At 48.8% G+C, this 22,411-nt stretch overlaps 1 protein-coding gene across 2 annotated transcripts in view; it reads left to right on the top strand.

Annotated features, from left to right (window-relative positions):
• The window catches only part of CdGAPr (GTPase-activating protein CdGAPr), a 236,132-nt gene that overhangs the window by 67,668 nt on the left and 146,053 nt on the right, over positions 1-22,411 (top strand). Inside the window, exons 1-2 of one of the 2 annotated variants that reach the window (XM_084606872.1) lie at positions 11,039-11,176; positions 14,285-14,429. The gene's annotated coding sequence lies outside the window, so the exon portion shown is untranslated. Of the gene's footprint in view, positions 1-11,038; positions 11,177-14,284; positions 14,430-22,411 lie in introns of those variants that run through there. The other variant, XM_084606871.1, reaches the window with a different exon arrangement.

Genomic DNA, 22,411 nt, shown 5'->3' with positions numbered 1-22,411 from the left:
CCCCCCCCCCCCCCAAAAAAAAAAAAAAAAATGAGTAGTCTCTACCCTTCTCCCTTCCTTCCTCTCTTGAAAGAAACTGAGCGCAAAATTTTAAGGCAAATCGAAAGGTGAAGGAGTTTTTAATTTGGGCGTACCGTATTAGCTCTCGTAACATACGCACATATTCTTCTCTGGAAATCTCTGGAGGCTGGTGGTCCGGTCATTACGCGGGGAAAGTATTTAAAAAGTTTGAAACTGTACAGACTGAAGAAAAAGTCTGCTGATGGACTAAAATGCATCATTCAGTACACCACACTATTTGCAAACTCTTCTGCGTGGTTTCCGTGCTGCAGAGCGTGGCCAACAACGTTTGTCTTAAACCCGTACAGGTATACCTAAGCGGCCTGTAGATATAATTATGTCCAAAAAGAGTACAACTATAAGTTTGGTCCAGCACGCACGATTCGCAGCGTTGCGCGCGTGTATCCAGACCGCAGCAAGCTGAAGGCTCATTCATCCCTCTTCTGGTCATTCATGACCAGAAGACCAGAAGAGGGTTTCTATTAATTGTGGCATTCTTCGCGGAAAATATTTATTCGCTGGTCGGCCCAACAGAGTCAGTTAAATCAGTGTCGACCTTCGGCAGGTTGAGCTTCGTACAGGGTGATTTTTTTTTTTTTTAACTTGTACAGTTTAATTTTTACTTACACTGCTGGAGATACGTTCTTGCGGTCGGTGCAGGTGAGTTTTGCTACAAGATAAACACAATGCACATGATAGAGCTTTCTAAAACGGCTGATAAGTTAAATTATCTAATAAATGTTTTTTTTTTTTCTATTCCGGATTCGAGGGCGCAGGAAAATGTGGCAAAATTGAAAGCCGTCGACACTTAACATGTGTGCTCGGCTTTCAAAATATCTGAATCGTAAAGTGGTTCGAAGTATCGAACGTAAAGAAATATTCATTGCAGGTTTCTCTGATTTGGCTTTTGCACATTGTGTACCGTGGAGGTGCCGCAGTAAACGTAGTCAAGCTTTTATATATATATATATATATATATATATATATATATATATATATATATATATATATATATATATATATATATAAATAAAGCCGAGTGTCCTAGCCTATTGGGAAACAACCGATGGCTCATCAGTGCGGCAATATGATGCTGCGCAGTGGTGCTGTTTCATAAATATACAGGACAGAAAAGCCAACTGAACAAGATCTTCAAACGCATGTTTTTTTTTTTTTTGTTGTTGTTGTTGTTGTTTTTTTCTTTTTGATGATCGATATGTCGAATCGGATTCCCGGTTAGCAGTGGTGGATCTACGGCGCCTACTGAATACCTGCCAGCTCTCCATTTTTGTTCACTCTTTGTTGACTTTTATTGATAACGAACCTTTCGCACTCCTGTAACGGGTTTTGGGGGGTCGTTTCATGAACATATAGTAGTCAAACCACTGAATGTAAAACGTTTCTAATTACTCTGTGGATCCTGTTCTTAGTTTGGGACGTGCCGACACGCCTCATTCCGCGTCTTCTCTGTAACGATGACAGCCGGTCAGTATACTTACCCACTGTGAAAGTGTCCGAGCGTCGGCACGACGCGCATTTCATTTGCTGCTGCTGTTTGTAGGCTGACGGAGGCGGTCAGACCCTTCCAGGCATTTGGAGTGAGCACTGGGTATGAAGAAGCCTGAATGCGATAACCCGCGGGTAAAATGTTATCTTATGATAGAACTTCCGCATTTGGTTTAAATTATTCCAAACTTCGACTGCTGCGGCATCGTACGACCCTGCATGTGGCTTGGAACTGGCCCAGTCGAATGCCGCTTTGCTTTTTGAACGTGTTTATGCGGTTGTCTCCATGCGTGCGCTTTTCCCGGGTTCTGCCTTCTTTCAGAGCAGTGTCATCCAGACGCGCTGAGCGCACGACTCGGCGACGGGGTGTTGTCCTGTATAGCAGAGGCAGGTGTAATGACCTCCCCGCTTGAGGGAAAGTGCGACTTTGTATGGCTGCCTCGGTTTTATTTATTTTGGCCATGCAGGGCTGATGCGGGGTAATCGTGGACACGCTCCTTACGGATCGTGTCGTGTAAGACCTTTCAGCGGCATGCGGCGTCAACCGCGTTACACTCTAATTCGACACTGAAACAAACGCGCGAAAGAAGTAGCTACTCAGATAATAATAAAATAAAAGATGATGAAAAAGTCCTCCAGGACACCAAGAAATGATATGTGGTTTCACCTCTTTGTAGTGTTTGCTCTCCTGGAAGATAAGGTTGGTCGTTTTTCGGTCGGTATTATATATTATCCGAGACTTCAGTCCATGAAGGCGAATACATTTAATCTACACCACCCCCTTCCATCCAACAGCCCCTTCAGCTCGTACTGAAATTGCTTTGCGTTTCTGAACCATAAAAAGAGAGGCAGAATGTTGCCGACAAAACGCCTTCGCCGGCCTGACGCCTTTTTGCTTGTGTAGTAAGAATTTGCTGTTCCTTTTTTTTTATTTTTTTTAATTGGTTCACAGGAAGGAAAAGGCGCAGTATCTGTGGCACTTGCTCTGTGGACACCTGAACCGCGCCGTAAAAGAAGGTAAGGTGGTGGGATTGAAAGTGGAAAGAGAGAAAGGGGAGCCGTAGTGGAGGGCTACGGAGATCTTTAACTGTTTAATAATTTTGCTGCCGCTGGGCGCGCTTCGCTGTCTAAATTTCTGTACGCGTAGCCCAGAAGAAACAGTGAGGGCGATATTTTTTGTCTTCAGCCAGACTCCAAATCAATCGTTCTTGCGTACACGTGTGGTCACCGTTAATTGTTACACGCAGTGTGTGTGTGTGTGTGTGTGTGTGTCAGGATGTTGTGCGTTTTCTTCCATTGTCTTGGAACTTGTTTTCGTGTGCGGTTCAGTGCCAGATGTCGGCAGCGGATGTGCCACGCGCACACTCATATCCGCGGCCAGCGGTGCGTGGAGGGTCTCTTGGCTCAAGGCACCAGACAGCGCGGAAGAACGGCGCTCGCTGTCCCGTGCATCGCGGCGTGACTCACACGAGACATGCATTATGTGGCTTTGGTTTTTAGTCGGCGTAGCTGCTTCCTGGCGCGGTTTTCAAGTCTTCTTGCGTTGTCTAGTTTGTGACCGTTCAATGTGCGTGTGTGCTCATATGAAACGTCTCGGTGTCCACTCCACTATTGGATGTTTACGAGTGTTTTTATCCTCTCTCCGTTTGGGCATGCACGAACGAGTTTGGCTTGTGGGGTTTAACGTCCCAAAGCGACTAAGGCTATGAGAGACGCCGTAGTGAAGGACTCCGGAAATTTCGGCCACCTGGGGTTCTTTAACGTGCACTGATATCGCACAGCACACGGACGTTTCAGCTGGGTGTACTTATAGCTGGCCTCGCGTTGGGCGCACTCTCCATGGAACTGGCGTGTCTTGTGCCGTGCCTTTTTGCTCTTTGGGCTGCGTTCTAAAATGGTCTTCTGCCCTGACAATTTGAAAAAGGGTGAAGGCCACTATCTGTCTGTCTGAAAACTTTTATTTCGGATATGTTACAGGGAGGAAGTTTGAGGTAGCTGGGGCCATCTCTCACAATAATTAGGTATATGCTTCTTATTACAGGTGGTGGTGGTTTGTGGGGTTTAACGTCCAAAAGCGACTCAGGCTATGAGAGACGCCGTAGTGGAGGACTTCGGAAATTTCGACCACCTGGGGTTCTTTAACGTGCACTGACATCGCACAGCACACGGGCGCCTTGCTTTTCGCCTCCATCGAAAAGCTGCCGCCGAGGCCGGGATTTGATCCCGCATCCTTGGGAACAGTAGTCGAGCGTCTTAACCACTGCGCCACCCCGGCGGGGTTTCTTATTACAGGTGGCGCACGGCGCAGGGTGAATGCGTAAAGAGGGCATATTTGGCGATTAGCACTTAATCCAAAGGCGATTTAGCGTAAGATAAAAATTCGAAATCCTGGGATAGATTCATCAGAGGCGTTTTAATTTTAACATAGGGGAGATGTATACTAGATGCACGACATTACCGTAGGCTTCCTGAGCGCGCGCGCCCAGTGGTATGAACGCGGCCGGGTGGTGCCTGTAAATGTAAACTGATTTATAGGAAAGGGGCAGTATCTGTCACACTTCTCCGCGGACACCTTAACCGTGCCGTAAGGGTTGGGAGGCAGGTGGAAGTGAAAGCGGAAAGAGAGAGGTGTGATAGTCGAGGGGTACCGAATAATTTCGACCACCTGGTGATATTTAAAGTGCCCTGACATCGCACAGCACACTGACGCTTTGCGTTTATATAATCATTGAACCACTTAGAGATTGGCCTTGAAATTGTTGCTCCCTCGTATGGCACACAGCGAAAGCAGTGAAAGGGGATAAAAGAGGTGGAGAGTGTAGCAGCTAGTTTTAAGCACCGCACTCGGAATTGTCGTCACTCGAGTATTTCTGCAACCGTGGAGTCATCGTGCGGTCTTGGGAGGACTCATATTTCTGCCACGTCCCAGAGCGAACAACACCCCGAAGGCCGGCATTACTGGAAAGTCTGCAATCAGTGTGGCCGCTCCTGCTGTCAGCTGGCGACGACGCTCCAGCATCCAGCCTCGGCATGCTCTCCATTGCTCTTTCTTCTTTTTTTTTTTCTTTTCTTCTCGTCTCTCTGAGTGGCGGGTGCCGAGTTCCTCGAACCCTGCCGAGGGTGCTGCCCCGTCGTCGTGTGCTCCCGGCTCTGACTGGCGCGTGACGTGAGCGGCGGTGGCGACGTCACAGGTCCCCTCGTCGGCCGCCGCTGCGACGTTGTCCTTCTCGGTCCCGCGTGTACGTGCGTGCGTGCTTCTCTGTCGCGGGCCCATTTCGTGCGGCGCGCGCTATTTTTGGCGGCCGGCAAGCTGGGGGGCCGTGCAGGATTTTGCGCGGCGTTGATCGTTTCAGGAAGCGTTGTTTACCCCGAGGGGTGTCACGAGAGGAAATGAAAAGCGCCGAGATCTTGTTCTCTGATGCGTGCGGCGTGAGATTTATGAGAGGAGGTAACACGTCTCCCCCCCCACCCCCCCTCTCTCCTCTCCAAACCCCAAGCTTTCCTCCGTGGAAACCAACCAGTATTACTAGTAGAACTTGTCCGATCGTGCGCTACTTGCCCCTATTTGTTCTCTCGTGTGTAACGCCGAATATTCCATGCTTGGGGGCTTGACAATGGTCGGTGGCAGTATGCTTCTTTAATTTTACTGCACTAGCACCAATGTCCGCTTCCGTATTAGGCCGATATTTGTATTTTCGCTGCTAGCATGCATCTGACAGGTGGTGATTGACAGGTGCTTGCCGGCACAGATTGATGGGCGCTTTGCGCGACACCGCGAGACCACGTCCGTCACATGGCTAAATTGCCAGCATCTGCTAACTGTGGTAGCTGTATTGAAATGGGAGGGGGGGGGGGGGGGGGGGGCATTCGTATGACCATAATGGCTATAGGTTAAAGCGGAGCTCTAGATCTATGGGACGACGGCTGTTGCGGCGCGCGTCTTTCTCTCCCTATTCTTTTTATTTCTTCTTTACTTTCTCTCTTCTGTCCGCACGAGCAGCGGAAGTGGCTCAGCTACAGAGCCAGTAGCAGGCCCGTGCATTTTCTTTTCCTTCTTCCTGCAGCCACAACAACTAGATCTATGTGGGGTGTTCTATTCACATAATTAAGTGGCTTACGACTGTATATGCTAATGTGCGTGCACGTGTGTGACACACACGAGTCATGTGTGTGTGTGTGTGTGTGTGTGTGTGTGTGTGTGTGTGTGTGTGTGTGTGTGTGTGTGTGTGTGTGTGTGTGTGTGTGTGTGTGTGTGTGTGTGTGTGTGTGTGTGTGTGTGTGTGTGTGTGTGTGTGTGTGTGTGTGTGTGTTGCGGACGCATTCGTTAAGGTATTGGTGATTGGGCGAATAGAATAGCAACGTTTATGTATACGCGAAGAAGGATATACCCACAAGGAAAACTGCAAATGGTTGTCAATATGGACGTTGTCGCATTGAGCTTTTAAAGACAGAGCTTCAGTGTCCCCCCATTTTTGTTATTACTTGCTATACAGCATTGATCATTTCAAGCGAGGACCTTCTGGCCATTATTGTAATCGGTCACCTTACCATTGGACAGCACGTACCGCCTTTGCCAAAAGTAACCAGGCCGCAGGGTCTGCTTTTCGGCCGCATGGTGCTAAATTCATACCGTATCTCAATTTTTAGATCTCTGCAAAGTGAGGGCGAGCACCTCTCCTTACTCCTTAATGAGTTGGGATCCTCTGGGAATTCTTATTGACTTTATAATTCTAGCGACAAGCAAAACATGCAGCCTGGTTACTTTTGGCAAAGATGGTACATTAAACGAGCACAGAGGGCAAATTTACTGAACTTGGTATAGATGTGGATGGATTAGCCCGCGTTCTGATTGAAAAGACTGTATAATACGCTCACTGAAAACGAAGTTTAATTCATGTTGCAAGTTATAGAGAAGGTCGAGAGGTGGAATTCAGGATTCCAAATACGGAAGGAAGTCCCGGATAATCGTCACTATTTGCCCTCGGATGCATGACGCCAGAGGCAGTACGCTCATTGACTTCATATAACTGTGATCGTGGAGTCCATTTCGGTCTGGTTTATCACGCACCAAATTTGTCGGCAGTATTTCATTTGCTGCCTTACCAGCATCCAGGAGTTTTTTTTTTTTTTTTTTTTTTTTTTTATGAGAACGAAATTTTACGGGGAGTTGTATACCTTGACGGGGAATTATATCTTGACATCTCTAAAGCTGCCGCAAGTATGTACGCATCATTAGATTCTGCCTCTCCCTCTTTCGACTAAACCCTGTAGAGTTCAACTTCTGGAGCGAGTCGCCGTCATGTTGAGGTCGTCCATCGTTGGCGTAACCCGGCTTTCTGCCCGCACTCACTACTTTGCCCGCCCTTGCATCAGGCACCGCGCATTCGCGTCCACGAGATCAACAGCGGAAAGACCTGGGCGTGCGCTCTGAGATTTTAGAGTTCGGCGGCGGTCTCCGGTATCAGCGCCAGAGATCGAAGCTCAGCGCCGCCCGCGGCCTGCCGTGCCGGTACGGAAGAGCCCCGACCTCTTCTCTCCTCTTTCTTAATGTCCCCCCCGCGCAAATCCCCCTCCCCCCCCCCCCCCCCCCCCCCCCCCCCCCCCCACCCCCTCCCGCCGCATTTAGCGGTTCTCGGGCTTTCGGGTAGCGGTGTTGGTTGCGTGCTTTGCGATCGTATTTCTCATGCCAGAAACACAGTTTCCCGAGCGGCCCAGGGGGTCGATCTCAAGTGGCCGTCTCTGTTCTCGGGGCGTATCTAAATTTGATCGCCTTCTGTGTTCTGAGCATAAGAGGCAGATGAAGACGGCGGCGTCTGAATTCATTTACTCTTATCCGCGTTGCAACGCTTCCGTCTTTCCGTTCACACGCCTTCCGGTGCTATCTTTTCTTCTTTTTTTTTTATTTTTTGTCGGATCAGGGCGGCAATGTTCCCCACCTCGGGAGCATTCGCTATCGTAGACAGCTGGGGAACGAGCAATGCTATGGACGACTGTGCGTAACAGATTCGGCGACCGCCGCCGAATCTGTTAAAGGTGTCGCAATGTGATCGCCGTAAAATTTACGGCTCTCAGGCTCCGGGTGCCGAGGTAGCGCTTTTTATTTCTTTCTTTTCCGTTCTTCGCCTTTTCTGAAGTTGTATGATTTGTGTGTTGCGATTATTTTTCTTGTGCATCTGAGGCGTCAAGGCCGATGCGTCTCGCAGCGGGGCGCACTGGACAGCGACACAAGGATCGGGGAAGGACTTAGATATCGTCACCCGCTCTCCCCGCTGCCTCCCCCTTTCCGTCTGCCGTAATAGCGCAGCTTATTTTGATGGAAACGGCAAGGTAACTCTTGTCTAGGGCCCTTATTTCCTGTGAGTTCCGCGTTCAGTGGTTGCAGCCATCTCCGGAAATTTTGTGGTTGAAATACTCAGAGGTCGCGTGAAGCAAATGGAGTCTCCATTTTGCATTCGTGGATTTGAGAACACTGAATACCATGTGGCCGAGCAAGGATGACCTATTTCTGGAATCTTAAGTACGTTTCCGCGGTGGAGGGGGGGGGGGGGGGGGAGAAGGGAGGAAGTGGTGACTGTAAAGGAAAGAAAAAACTAAAGTAACATTGTTATGTGGCGGAGTGACGGCTGTGCGCACAAACATTTTTGTAGATAAACAAGGTTGTCGTGCTCATGTGGAATATTTGCTGCGTCTGGTGGCCGTGATGTCGCTGGAATCATTGAAATCCTGATCGTCAAGAGGCCATGAGTCCTGCGCGTGCAGTGTGGGAATTTAGTTGCGAACTGCCATAATTTTGTTCAACTTGAAATTTATATTTCATTCCGGTATACGCGTATGTGCATTGGGACACTGGAAACTTGCCTCGAGCTAACCCCTCCCCCCCAACTTTTTATTTATTTATTTATTATTATTATTATTATTATTATTATTATTATTATTATTATTATTATTATTATTATTATTATTATTATTATTATTATTATTATTATTATTATTATTATTATTATTATTATTATTTGGTGCGAAATCACTATGGCGGAGGCAAAATCACGTCTTGCTTGTGGAGCAGCTGTGATTGTTCAACAGCCGCATAGCAACGCGTTGCCGAAGCAATGTCCAGTCCTGCACTATGACGCTGCGCAGTCTCGCAACCAATCAATAAGTGTGTCTTATTCCAGCGAAGTCCACAAAGCTAGGCGCGACAGACGAGAAAACCAGTGTAACACGGATTTCGCATGATATTAAGGCTCATAGAGTGAAATCCAGTGCGCGAGAGATGTGCGCGGGATTTGTGTGTCGGATCTGTGCGCTGATGTGTCACTTGTTAATCATCCTGATAACGTCATCAGAAAAATAAAAATCGTGTCTCCAGCTGGAATCGAACCTCAGCCGAGTGCGCTTTAATCAACTACACCACGCCCGGGGTCGTGTAACGCACATCATAATTCTCCTTGTATACCGTGAAGACGATAGTAGCGATGACAATGACTCTGTAATTAGTGATAATGACAATGGTGACAGTAGCAATGATAATGACGGTTCATTTAGTTGATAATGATAATTAAAGCGAACGCGATGCACCGTGTGCTGCTGCAACGCTCCGGCTTTCGCATTTCTGCAGTGTAGACTATTCCACTTTTGCTCTCGGATTTTTTTTAATTTTTGCCCAAATTATTTGCATTGTATTTGACACTGATGATAATAAGCCCGCGCTTTGCTTTTAAAGTTGCCGGTTTCCATTCGCGGTCAGAACGAAGCCTCTTACGCATGAGGAATTTACAGACATTTCTTTGCTCCAGGCTAGCCCTGTGATGGTGCGCGCTCAGGTATCAGCAGGTAGGCGTTACATTGTATATATAGACGCCAAATTTTGGCCTGCATTTTTCTGGTTAATGCGTAGGACATTGCTGCTTATGTATCACCACGTGGTTTTCGCCTACGTCTGCTAAAATAATATATATTTGACAGTTTCAAACGTCGAGCGATGACGGTGACGTCAAAGTCGTCTCGTGAGAGCTGAGAAAAGTAGCGATATAATCACTGCTTCTTCACCTGTCATGACTCATGTTCTTGAGACAGCCCGAAGACGCGCTTTGGGTGCAGAAACTGCGCATTGGACTAAACCAGCTACACAGTCGATGTCGTACGTGTGTTCGCGGCACTTTCAGGGAAACGACCTCTCCTTCTCCCAGGTAATGGCTCGGTGCCATGATAGCTTTGTGCGCATTTAATTGAACTGCTAGGGTGGTAATCGCAGCTGGTCGTTCTAGTTGCGACCGCGATGTATGCAACTTCGAAAAATTGTACTTTGTCATAACCCAAACTACGAATATGGCCGCGGCATTTTATTTTTTTCTATCTCTGTGTTCTATATAAGTTTCTCTTGATGCTTATTGCTTATCACCACTCTTGTTTTAGATCCGCCAAATAAAAACTTCCCTTCCATTTTTTTTTTTTTTTTTCATTCACGATTACTCAGTGCACATTCATAATTCGCCGAATGTGCTGCTTGATATCCACTACGGATTCTAGGCACTGCTAATACCGCCTCATCGGCTAGTGCCTGTAAGCCTGAAAGAAAAGCAAAAGCAAACAAACAGCAGGTGGTATTCCGGCTGCTGACGTGCCTCACTACGCAGAGCATGAGATGCTTGTCCGGTCAAAAATAGGGCGCACTCCACATCGGAGCATTCTGTTCTTTTCATTTTCTTTTTTTTAATGTTTTTACAGCCCTAACAAAAATATACTGCGTATATGCGCTAGGGTGGTGTATAATACACATTGGGCGCAGGGGCGCGACCGTCTCCGTCGCGCTGTATCGTCGGGCGCGTTCCTCCTCCTACGCCTCAAGAATAGGAGCTTGACTGTACGGGCGGCACGGGCCTTTCGAAGCTCCGCGAGCCCTGCTCCGCCGCCTCCTAACCCCCCGCTGAGCGCTTGGGGTGAGGGTTATGAGAGCAGGTCAGCAACGCGCGACGCTGCGCGCCCATGGACGATCCGAGCCGAGAGGATGCCGATCGAGGCTCCCGATTGCGCCAGGCTCTCCCCCCAACTCCGCCGCTCTCTGCGCCGCACGATCCCCCCGTTTTGTTCCCTCGGGAGAGGAGAGGAGCAGTCGCTCGCTCCGGTGGTGGTGGTCGAGTCGCGTCGTTGCCGCCGCCTTGACAGCGCCGGCGTCTTGTAGCGCCGCGGCTTCAGCGCTCGCTGCGTCGCGTCGTTGACACCGGCTCCTCTGTCGGTCTGTCTCTACGACAAGAGTCTGGCCGGCTTGCTCGCCAAGGGCGCCGTCGTGACCCGTACTTCAGTCTGCGCCGGCTTCTGTGACTAGGAAAGTAGGCGGCCTCCACCGTTCTCTTGTGATTGCTGCCAAAATCACCCGTGTGTGTATGTGTATGTGCTCGGCTCCTGGATCTCAGCTTTCTGGATTTGTGCCCGTGTTTTCGTGCGCGACGTGTCGTTGCTAGTGCGCCACGCCGGTCGTTGCCGGGTGATCGGTGCTCGGCGAAGTTGTGCTCGTGACCGACCGCCGCCGCCCACAGCGTCTCGGCGACGCGAACGACCAGGTGGATCCTAAGCAACTCGGCGCTTTATTTTTTTCTATCAGCACGTGTGGGTTGGTGCACCCCTTTTGTTTGCTGCGTTTGCTTCCTGTTCGCGGACTTCTGCTGTATTCAGCTGCTTTTTCTCGCGCGTCCCCGCGCCGGATGCGCGGTGTGGGTGGCAAGTTTTAAGTGGTAGGGTAACGAGTTTGTGGTAGCTTTTGTTTGGTGTTGGAAGCGACTGGGTAGTTTGAAACGCCCACGCTAGTCACCTTGGGCAGTGCTTTGAAGCAGCCGTTACTGTTAGTCCGACCAGTCGTTACGGTCGTGGTTCCCTTGCACGAGTCGAAGTGAATGAATATCTGATGCTGTTTCACAGTAGTTACCACATTCACGGATAACGGTAGGTTATAGCGACGTTCTGTGTCACCATCTCTGAAAATCCCTCATCACTATAACGTTAACTGCTGTGCCGTGGTATGCGGTTATAACCACGCTGTGTTCCGACCGCATGCATATATTTTCACGAATTAATCATATACACTTCGGCTACTTTAACGAGATAATTTTATAAGGGTTTACGAGAATTAAATGTCCTCTTTATTCTGAACAAAAAAAAAACTGTTTTGCTTTTTACAGCATTCTGATACAGCAATTTTTAGGTTTCATAGACTATTCGCTTAGGTATTGGCGACATCCCAGATGCTTTTCGCGTCCTTTTTCAACTTTGAAGGTGAGCGCTGTCAGATACTTTATCTGCATTCTACCCAGAGCAGCATTTTCGGAGGTTATGGACTTTTTCTGGTCAACCAGTGAGGCCAAGCGAAACAAAATTTTCCGCAGATTTCAATCAGTTCCTTTCACATGACCGGAACTAGAAGCAGCAGCTTTAATTAGATCATGTTTTTATTACTAAAACGAAAGACTAATGAGTGAAGGCTTTTTTTTTTTAGCTCCTATAAGAAAAAGAAATAGATAAATTTTTGCTAGGTGCGTATAATTTTAGTTCTGAATGCGTAACATAACCGTTTTTTCTCACGTTGACTTTTCATCTAATACATTAAAAAGAAAAGGCACATAGGTTAAGAAAATACTTGACGGTTTTATAATCTTGTCTTGATCTTGAATGGAATATGCTTTGAATTAGGGTATTGGTAGAAAATGCAATAGACATAGCTTTTATTGCTACTGCTATAGAAAGCAGTTCTCACTCGCACCCCACCTTGAGTGTAAGTCCGCTTCCCTGTGTTTCGCTCCCTTAAAAATTTAGATAGAATCGAAGTCTGGTTGCTCTTGCACGAAATCCTCGCTAGCGCATGTCGGGGTCTCATCGACAAGAAAAAAAAAAAAAAAAGAAAATCGCGTTGCATTGACTTTGACATCGCTTGTCCGGCGTGGGACGTTTCACAAACTTCTCCTTTAGTCACTATTCGTAGTAAGACATACTGTCTTGCGCCTTTAGTCACTATTCCTTGGAAAGAATTCTTAGTAAGCCATACTGTCTTGCCCAACCAGATTATTGTTACCACATGTGTGAATTTGAGTTTTCCATGTGCTGTGATTTGGAGGCGACCTACATATCGGTTTCATGGTTTGCTCCTTTTTGACCTAGTTAGTTTCAGTCGTTTCAGTGGCGTCGCTCTCTGGAAAATGTGCTCTAAGGAGCTAGGCTATTGCGTTCCATATTTTATTTCGCGCCTTTGCACACTCACGCCAGCATAATGAAACGGGATTCTATTGTGCTATTGTGCGCCCGTAGATCTTTTGAAAGAGGGGGGGGGGGGGGGGGGAACCATCGTCCATAGCTTAGAAGTCGTTAAACTCAGCCACTTGGAATAATGAGGTTGCCCCTCGTTCGGGTCAGGCTTAAGGCGCTTAGCCTTACATTTGTGACTGGAATTCCATGCGCGATACTGAGTGAACCCAGGCTGAATTGCGGCTTTAGTGTATTGTAGGTTATGCGTTTGTTTGCTGTCGCTGAAATTCCCCAAAGTCTCTTTTGCGGAGTACCGCAGTAGTCCTTACCGTCGATGGACTGGATCAGTGAGCACATGGTTTCATTACGCATTAGTGTACAGCCTCAGTAACTGCCGTTTGCGATTGCTGTTAGGGACGATTGCTTCTGCGAACATTGACAGGGGGTGAAACCTGTTCCCGGGCTTTAACTGTTAGGCACTGTAAGACTTTTACAAACCAATCTTTTAACCCCTCTAGCTCCCTCTATTTTCTTTTGACCGAAGTTTATCGTTTCCCGAGTGCTGTGGATATCGTTAAATTGGAGAATTACAATTCTGTCTTTTTTGTTTTTCTCCGGAACTCGATCTACATGCTCTGAGCATTCTTATAAGCTTCGGATTTCAGTCATTTGTGGTGATTGCACTATCAAAAATGGAGTAAACGTCCCTAAGATTCCGCATTTGTCCCCTTTTAGTTGACTGCAGAGTGTAGCGGAGTCAACCAAAGCGTGTAGATAGATCCTTTATGCAATCGTGTGGCGGCTTACCGCTGTGTAGTATACCGTGGGCGGAGGAATACAAGGAGAGATCTTGTGAACATATTTCGCTGACTTGGGTCTTAATTGTTGGTGCGGCGATGTGTCTCTGAACCACGAACATGTGGCTCTTTTATCAAAACATTATTTGCGTCGTGTCTGAAAACATTAAAAAAGATTGCGGAGTGGTTGAGCCTCAAGAACGCAAGCCGGTGCAAGCATGTTTTTACTTCCGCATAGCTTATTTACTGCTACGTTTGCGGCGTCTAAAGCTATATATTCGCGGAATTCCCCCTCTCCTCTAAAAAAATAAATAAATAAATAAAAAAAAAGCGAGAGCGAAATTTTTCAGAACGTTCTTTAGTGCTGTGGTTTATTTTATTAGTTAACTTTCATCTGCCTCGTCATTGTAACCAGGTATATGTTAGAAATCTGAGGAGAGAGCACTGGCGAAGTGACCCCACCCCTTTCAGGGTTATCCCGCTTCTCCGTGTGCGTGGCGCTGTCTTTCAGTTGGCTCGACTGATTTCAACTGTATTCGCACAAACATGTAAACTGAAAGTGCTCAGCGAGTAAGAGAGTAGGGTACAGAGCTGTTCGCTGAACTACTTGGTGCACTATTGCCTGGCTAGAGATGCCTGTGCTCATGCCCCTCTTTTCTCTTCTTTGTCTTCTCCCTTCCGCAACTCAGGTGCCCGGCGACCGGCATGACGTCTCGTGCTCTCTCGGACTGCCGGCTGGCGCAGCGGCCTACCAGGGTGCGCACACCGACGCCTCTTTCGATGGACTACCCCTGAGCGACAGGTGGAGGCGACCCTCCTACGCAGCGCATCGAAGTGAGTAGCCGGCTTGCATCGTCGTTGTCTCCTTGCATCCCTCGATTTACGCGTTCTTGCACGGCACTGTTTATCTCGCGCGTCACCGTAGAGGGGCTCGTGAGGTCGTCCTATTTGATCTCGATCTACTCGCCTTCTTCTTTTTTTTTTTTTCTTTTTTTTTTTTTCAATTTGTTTCACGTGCAGGTTGATCGAGCCTCTTGTGATCGCTTCCTTGTTGCTAAGAGACCTGTAGGCGGGCTGCTCGTACGCGGTGCAGATGCATTGAACGAAACGCCGACAAAATCTCTCGATGAGAGCGATGAATTGTCGCCACATCGGCGTGCATTTGGAAAAACGTAAACCGAGCCCTCCTTTTGTACAAGACATGGTGATACAATTCATTGCTTCAATTTGATGTGTGGCCTATGCCACCGAAAGTGTAACCATGGTAGCTGTTAGTGCGAGAGTTCTAACCCGGAGGTTCACCCTACTGAAAAACGAAAAGTTCTACGGGGCAATAACCTCACAGAATCTCATCAAATCACATAGACTCTCATACAGTGCACATCATTTTCATAAGCTATCTTCCATAATTTATGTTATTGTACAAGAAACTATGAAATCTTACGCAATTATATACGACTTGTATGTGATTTCTTACGTGAATTGATTGAGACTGTTGAGAAAATGTGAGGTTGCCTCATACAATTTTTTCAGTAGGGCAGAGCCTTGCAAAATCGCATTACGCGTTTGTATATCTGAGAGTTACCAACGAGTTATCCAAAGACCCGTCGGCGGCGCGCAGGTTTCGGAGACCGTCGACAACAGTACGAAGAGAGCAGGCGCATGTGGAAGATGCGGCCTTTGTAAACATGCGTGCGAGGGCATTCGGAGTCTTGAGCGTCCGAGCAAGCGGCGCTTAGCAGTCTCACACATTAGCAGTCTTTTATGTGTATCTACGGAGTTTCCTTATTGCTCTGTTTCATTGCGAAAACACGTCCTAGAGTCTCTGGAATGGGTTAGTACTGGGTGATAACGCGATTGGCGATCTCTTATTTCGTACGCGGCAGCGACTTTCTGTACTTATGGTTCACACTCTTGTGCTCGGTCTAAACATGTGCCGAGGCCTCATAACTCTGCTATTTATTATTATGATCGGGAGAGCAACCATTTGTTAATTCTGTTCTCAAAAGCACGCATGTGTCCTGTGTTTCTGTTACTGAGGCTGCATTTGTGGCTAGAATTATTGAATAAAGTAGTTACTGGGAAAAGAGAATGGAAGAAGGTGAAAACAGGAGTTGATGTGATAATGGCGCTAAAGAAAAAAGTAGCGAGAGTTCGAAAGATGCGGCATATCAGCAGACCTATACTTCCTGTGTGCCACGCCCTTTAGGTCGTCGCAATTCACTCACTCACGCGTTTACATACATCTAGCTACATAGTTCTGTGGGCCGACGGAGATCGGGGGCGGCCATAAGTCACCCTCCAAAGCCTGAGGTGGAAAGGCCGGCCTTTTTCTTGATCGCTCTTTGTTTAATCCATTTCCTCCTATGTTTTATAGCCTCGGGACATTTGGGTCAGCGCAGCGTTTCCTCCCGCTGGGTCCTCTCAGGCGAGCTCATCAGCGCGCTAAATACTCTCCCGTCGTTCGGAGTACTTGAAAATGAAAACAAAGAGGGCGCGAGCGAAGCATATACTTTAACCCTCGAACCGCGGCCGCCCTTTTTTTCTTTTTACTTTCGCCATAAAGAAACGATTTGAAATATATCTGCTGGTTTTCCTCTGGTCGCGTGCACCCTGTCGGGCTACACACGCGTGTAAACGCGTTCCACAGAGACAGCAGCAGCTCGGTGGGTGGTGCGCTCAAGAGACGCGCGCGCACGTGCGGTTGCTACTCGCGGCGTAGAACGAGCTCGATTAGGTCGACCTCTCGCTTGTTCTGTGCGCTCGCTAACTTGGTGGTTGCGCCCATGGCTGCACGCAGCAACGAACCTTGTGGCTACCCCCCCCCCCCCCCCCCTTTGTCTTTTTTCCCTTAGTAGCTCGCACAGCGTGTTTGATACAGCAGCTACCAGTGAAACGGGACGGGTTCGTCGGCGACCGGTTTTTTTTTGCTTCCGAAAGTGTCTTTGATGTAGGCGCAATTCTAACTGCGGTGGGATCGTTTTTTCCCTTTATTTATTTCCATTTTGCTTCTTTCACTCTGCCGGCGGTTATACGTACGAGCTCGCGCCGCTGACCCGATTCTGAGGTCTTGTCCCCTTCCTTATCGTTCTCGTCTTCGCGTCCGAGTCCGCCTCTTTATACCCATACGGTTCTCTGCCGCCATACGCGCACAGACGCCGTATCTCAAACAAGTACAGGCGTCGCACTTGCTGTCTTGTGACCCTCTTCGTAAGGTCAGGGTGATCGGGAGACGCGTGTTCGCGCGGCCGTGTTCTTCGCGACGCGCTCCACTGCTGCTACACAGAAGCATCCCACAAAGAGCAATCGAGAAAGGGCTCTCCAACCTCGCTTGTCGCCCGGCAATCCGCTGTTATTTTCGCCAGATCCCGTTTTTTTCTTTTCTGTCCTATTCTTTTCTTCACCGCAAGTATATCGGGCTGTTTTCTGAGCGCCTATCGCTCGGCCTGTTTTCTCCCCCGCAGTGGAAGCCTCGGTGAAAGCAGGGAGTCGGGCGCTTCTTCGAATCGCGCAAGATCCAGGCATATGGGTCGTGCCGTGCCGCCTTATATGTTGCGCACTGTCTCGGCGTTCGACCACATCCATTTTATTGACTGCCTCGGTCACGTGCCATCTGCTGATCTCGAAGCCCTGCTTGAACTTTCGACTGTATCTTTCCTGAAATTAAGGGGAGGGGGGAGAAAGGGATGAGAGAAAACGCAATAAATAAAAAAGTCATTTGAACTTACCCTGCAAGGCGATTTTTCAAAGTAGGTGCCAAAAAGGTCTAGATATCTGTCATCTTCGTGGAGCGGTGCAGTCTAACATTCTACGACTTATCAGAGAAGACTTATCAACGGTGTTCGACTTAGCAGCTTGTAATAGAAATAGATAAAGGAGCCTGACCTCGTAAGTTTTTTTTTTTTTTTCAACTGCATAAAAATGATGCGATAACAATATTTCACTTCATGAACCCATATGGTTTATCGTATTTAGCGCTTCCAGTTTCATTTCACAGATGGCACTACGAGAGCTCGCCGCTTAAGGAAACTCGTCACACGCGCATGCTGATTCTGGTACAAGCGCTCCGCTCGCGCTGAGCGCGCTGCCGTGATTAAAAACGGTTAACTAAAACCTTCAGTGTCTCGAAGCGACCCTGCCTATGAAGGACGCTATGAAGGGGCTTTGCTTAATTTCGACCACATGGGAATTTGTAACGCGCACTGAACATATCGTACAGCACACGGGCGCCTTTTCCCCGCCTTCGTCGGAAGACGGCCGCCGCGCGGCGTGGTTAGGGTTAGTACTCACCGCTGAGCCATCGCGGATACTACTGCTGTCGTTGTTATTGCGGTGTTTATTGATTGGAGGGTCGTTCACGAGTACGCGGTAACGCACCTGCATTTTCGTGAAGCGGGCTTTAATTAAGGAAACGTTCTGATGCAACTTCTGTTTTGCAGGTCAAACCGATAATTTGTTTACGGATTCCTTGGGTAAATGAAATTAAATTATGTCCGATTTGTTCAGCATCTTATCTTCCTTGCTAGAGGGTCTTAATTTGAGTTTACAATTCCTATAGCAGCTGTAGCCGCGACTCACCATCATTTTTATACGCCTATGACCTATCAGAGCTTCTTTGAACGTCACCCGATGGCGTGTGGTTGGCGAAAACATGTGGTTTATTTATTTATTTATTTATTTATTTATTTATTTATTTATTTATTTATTTATTTATTTATTTATTTATTTATTTATTTATTTATTTATACATGCTGTCAATCCGCTGGGGATATTAACAGGAAGGGTATTTAGTACAAAACATGTCAGGGTGAAAAGGACTACATGGCTAAAAATGTCAGATGCAGAATGCGTAGTCTTAGGTGAAACGATGGTAATAGTGCCACACTTCATTATACAGTTATACACAGAAGGTCACCGACGCCTAGCAAACATGATCACACTGATAGGTTAGGCATGGCCCACATAGCATCACACGGCTGAAACAATGATATGATTTGTGTACAGATGTAACTGCTACGTGACGCGCGACCGCTCCGCTTTCATTTAACACCACCGTTTGATTATATATTGCATAACTGCGGTGCCCAGTGCAACCAGTCCCAGAACCGCATACAGCAGCAAAATCGTCGCATCTTTGTCGGCCTAAATGTCTGCCGGACGGAGAGCGTCGCTCTTTTTGTAGTATTTCATTTTCTTTTGTTATACAGCGCGCACGCGAAACGGAACCAGTACCATCAGGGATTTGGAACAACAGACAAAGCGTGCGTTATTATTATTATTATTATTTTTTGTGTGTGTGTGTGTGTATCGGGGGCCTCGTTCAACCCCAGCAGACGTTGAAACGTTGAGGCTAATGGATGCATACAGGTCGGCGCTCGTATGCATGTATAAAACCGGCCGCGCGAACGAAGTGCACAAAGCAGCCACACAGCTCTCGACTCTCGAGAGTGCCCCGCCGCTCCCATGTCATACGACGCTTCCTTCCATCACGGGGACAGATCGGTCTAGGTTGCGTAAGCATGTCCCACTCACGCCTCCCCCCCTTCCCTCCGCCTACTCTCCACACTCTGAGCCGTGGTGTCCGTTTCGACAGCCGGTTCGGCCTTTCCGGAAGCGGTTCACCCGTTCTTCTCGAGGGAGGAACGGTTTTGTGTTCCTTCGTGTTTCTGGCCATGCAGGCGCGCCGTTGCCTCGTGCGTGCTCGCTGCCGTCCTAGTCCTGCGCGGTCGCCCCCTATGGGTCTTACTCGGGTGCGTGCACTTCTGAATAGAGCCTGGGGCGGGTTTCTCTCCGTGCGTTGCACGTCTCGGCGAACCGGTCGCCCTCTGTCGTCCACAGTTGTCGTCTTTGTCAGCTCGGAGGGGACAAGAAAGAATAATGCATTCAAGGTGGCTGCGTAGAGGGAAGCAGATTGTAGAAGGGGAATAAGGAGGTGCTCTGCCTCCTTTGTTGCGCCAGAGCGTATGCGCAACGGTCGTCCTGTCTTTTCGCGCGCCGCCTGCTTTTGTGGAACGTGGGCCGTGCCCCCGGAGCGCGAACCAGCTAGCGTGCTCCATCTCGTCGCCGTCTTCTCCGCGCATCAGCTCGTGCGCGAACAAGACCGGGTGCGACGGCTGAAAAGAAAGGGTTGGCGGGTTGGTTGTGTACTCTTCTGGGTGTCTCTATGCGCGAGGCTGAGGCTCGGGTCCACTACTCGATAAACTTCTCCGAGACGGCTGCGTATGCAACGGCTCGCTGACTCAAGCCGCGGCTTGTGCTAGCTGAAATCTTGTTTTTAGTGCCTTCTTTTGTTCAAAGTTCCTCGTAAGGAAATCTGTTCAGCCGGTGGCACATTGTGACATCGACATTGATCATTGTATTTTCGTTGTTCTTGCTTTGGTTTCTTTGAGACACGGTTTCTAGCCAAAGTCTGAAAACGGGACGACATCTGGGGGCAGCTGACGAGTTCCTAATTCACTCAAAAACCCCGCGTACGCCTTGTCGCGACGCCGGACGCACAGTGCCGGAGCCGAGGGTAACGTTGACCGCCGAGGCGTCGAGGAACCGCGGAGACGAGGAGCTTTCATTAGAGCGGAGTACAAGTAGTGTATTTACATCTGTACACTGTGGAGATTTCAAAAGGAAGCCCTCCGGGGTCCTCTCTTGGGTCTCCCTAGGTCCCTAGGCAGGCAACTGGTTCATATTCGGCACGGGTCAATCGCAAAGCGCGAGGTGACAGTTTGCGCACTGCATCACCGAGCCCCGTCTTGCACATTCTTGCACGTGTGCCACTACACTTGTCGCCAGTTCACAAGCGACCCCCCCCCCCCCCCCCCGTCGTTCTCTCCTCACGGCTGAGGGTCAAGTTGCCTCTGTTTTTGTCGGTTCGGTCCGGCGCCCTGTGGGTCTCCCCATCAGCGGCAAACACTTCAGCTAGCAGGCCAGACCTCGCAAGAAGACGACCATGGCTTCTCCCTCCGCTTTTGTCCAACGTCGAATACCGTAACCCGACACCGCGCGGCTCCGACGACGGTTTCTTGCTCCGCCGCCGACAGGCCAGGCTCTTCTTGGGAAGTCAGGCCGTTTCTTGACAAAGCGACCATATCGGTGCTTCGGAAAGGCCGTGGGTGAGGGCAGCGGTTGTTGAGGCGTGCGTGCAGACCGGGTGGACATCTGCAGACGAAGCTTGCCGAGATGTCCGTGAAACGAACGCAGACACACCGACGCCTTCTGAGCAATAAATTAGCTCGGACACAACAGCTTTCATATTCCTCGAATCTTTGCTTCGGTCCGAAAGTAATATTGATCTTGAGACCGAACAATATTGAGACTGAACAACGGCCGGTCTCGTGTGCAATCGGGGCAGAATGTGATTTAAAGCTTTGGGGTTCAGCAGTTTAGTCGAAGACGAAACAATGTTTGTTTCTTCGTCATCGCGGACACTCCCCTCGTGCAAGCGCCTGGAAAGTAACTGTGTCGCGTCGGAATGTTTGCTTCTTTCGTCTTGAATCTTTTGCATGTCCCTGCTGAAGCGCGATCTCACCGTTTGCAAACCCCTTCCCCCTCCCTTTTTTTCTCCCCTTAAGCTCCTGTGTGGGGAATACTAGTGTAATCTCGTATCCTGTCGTGTGCTACCGTGGCAAGCTCACGAAGTCGTTCTTTATCAATTTTGTTTTCAACTGTTTTGTTCTGTTTTCCTGCCTGCTTCGCTCTCGTCTGGTTCGTTTTCTTATTATTGGTGCCTGCCGGCCTGAAACAATATATAGAGGCTAGCGGTCGCCAATATTTTGTAATAAGTGGTTCGTTATTCTCTCTGCACATATTGCAAAGTATAAGAGTGCAGGGATTATGCGCTATTGTGTATAAAGCATGACATTCGCTGCTGATAGGCTGCCGATGCCCCCTTTTTCGTTTTTTTTCGATGTGCCCATTTTTGGTCTCCTGTCTCTTTGTTGCTTCTCTCTGCACTGCTTCGGCCTCGATTGAACAAATAAAGTGCGTGACATTTTTTTTTTCTATTTTCCGCTATTTTGTGTGCACGCTTCTACGTGCATGCATACCATTTTGCTGTCGCCGTTTGTTCTTGAGTTATTAAGGTGAGCTCCAGCTAGCAGTTAGTGTGTATGCGCAACCTGTTCATCATGTACCGGGGCTATATACTACCGCCGCTACTGTGAACGGTTGTGGAGGGCAAATCGTGACGTCACTTCGGCGGAGATCGTTGAACACGACGCAGAAGGCTTCGGCTGTTCCGCTGATAGCTCGCTCGCTGTGAAACATAGTCGTACGGAGGGAGCGGCCCGCGAACATCGTCCTCCACCTGCGCGTTCGCCATCTCTTATCGGACATCGAGGGAATGGTTATTGTGTCGCTCCCAACGCAACCCGGGAGCACTTGCGTACTTGTTACGCTTATACCCTCCGACTCCCCGCGACGTGCACGCAGCATGCAGGCACACGCAACACCTTCAGCGGCGGCTTTATTCCGACCTTGCCTCGCCTTTTCTTCGCTGCCAGGCCGTTGGCGCGTAATGGGGCACATTCTTATCGGGTTGCAAATAGCCGCACCTATTTAGCGCAGCCGGCCTTCGACGTTGTGCGCGTGTAGTATACGGTTCGTTGCGTCGCATATACCCGGGCGCATTGTATGCGCGGTGGTCGTTCTGCATCTCGTGTTTGTGTATGTGCGTGCGTAGGGATCGGGCAGTGTTCCAGCCGTCGCCCGGGGGGACAGGCTGCGGAGCTGGGGTGACCCCGCGAATCTTATTCCTGCGAGAACGCGTGCGTACGTGCGTTTTTCAGGCGGGCATAGTGTTGTGCTGGCGCTCCACATTCGTG

Source organism: Amblyomma maculatum, chromosome 6, assembly GCF_055883805.1.
Source record: "Amblyomma maculatum isolate TAMU_Amacu chromosome 6, ASM5588380v1, whole genome shotgun sequence".
Classification (NCBI taxonomy): Eukaryota; Metazoa; Arthropoda; class Arachnida; order Ixodida; family Ixodidae; genus Amblyomma; species Amblyomma maculatum.
The sequence above is the reverse complement of the archived record's forward strand: the minus strand, read 5'-3'. Positions and strand labels throughout refer to the sequence as shown.